Genomic DNA, 1,158 nt, shown 5'->3' on the forward strand with positions numbered 1-1,158 from the left:
TGTTGTAAATATTTCAAACCCAAATAAGTTTGTGTAGTAGCTTACAGATATATTGATTTTGCAAGTATAAATCTTTGAACAATGTCACTTTTTTTAAAAAAGACCAAATAAATTGAAAGATCTGCAGCCCTGAGGAAGGGAGGAAATAGTAACCATCTGTGAAACTTGATTTCTGTATTTGCACCACAATAGTGAATTATTTGCATGTCTATTGCCTGAAGGTTCTAGTTTTGCTAAGTTTAGCTTGTGGTTGAGTATCTCAAACCGTGGCCACATGGGCAGTTATGGCTAGAACCAAACTTCTCCACCCTTGATCTGCACCTGTGTCCTGTGCACCAGCTGTGGTCTGGAAGTCGTGTGACTGTTTCGGATGAGAGTCAGGGATTATCAGCAGCGGTGGAGAGCCACTCTTGTGCCTCTGTAGCTCCCAGACTGGCCTGAATCCCAGCATCCCTGAGCACACACAGTTGAGTTTGTTTCCAGTGGGCCCCTATCCATGTAGCTGTGCCTTTGTTAACGGAACTCCATCTTCATGAAGGCTTCAGACATCTTCTACAGTAGGAGATGTCCTTTTACTTATCAGGCATCTTCACTATTAGTCATGCGGTAGAAATAAGCAGGGCAGACTTGGTTTAGTTCAATCTGTGATGCAGTATTCAGGAAACTCCAGAATGTAGCAATGTCATCCTCTGTTGATAATAATCAGGAAGTCAGTCTTTAAATTCAGCATTTGGATTGCCTATTGATGATTGCACCTATTTGCTAGCTCATTCATAGAAATGAGACAGGAGAAGGAGCAAAAGACAGTAATGCATCTCTCAGTGCATAACCTTTCTCTCTATTTGAATCTTAGCCTAGCCTAGTTTTCAGTGCTTTTCAAGATGTTTGTAAGAAAATAGTGCCAGTCTGGAGGGTTCACTGTTAACAATTATTCTTTGTTGCAATATTTCACTACATTTTTATGAGTGACTCTATAGCTTGTAAAATCATTGGACTAATAACAGGGCTGACTAAGGCTGAGCACAGGGCAAAAAGTGAACACGCAAGCCTGTACACTTCGGTTTTAACTCTGTTGCCCTACACTGTTCCACAGCTGAACCCTTTTGAAAGGCTTCTGAGGCTTCTCAGTTACAGTGTAGTGTTTGTGATGTGGAATCT

This window comes from Pygoscelis adeliae, unplaced genomic scaffold (genome assembly GCF_000699105.1).
Source record: "Pygoscelis adeliae isolate BGI_AS28 unplaced genomic scaffold, ASM69910v1 Scaffold38, whole genome shotgun sequence".
NCBI lineage: Eukaryota > Metazoa > Chordata > Aves > Sphenisciformes > Spheniscidae > Pygoscelis > Pygoscelis adeliae.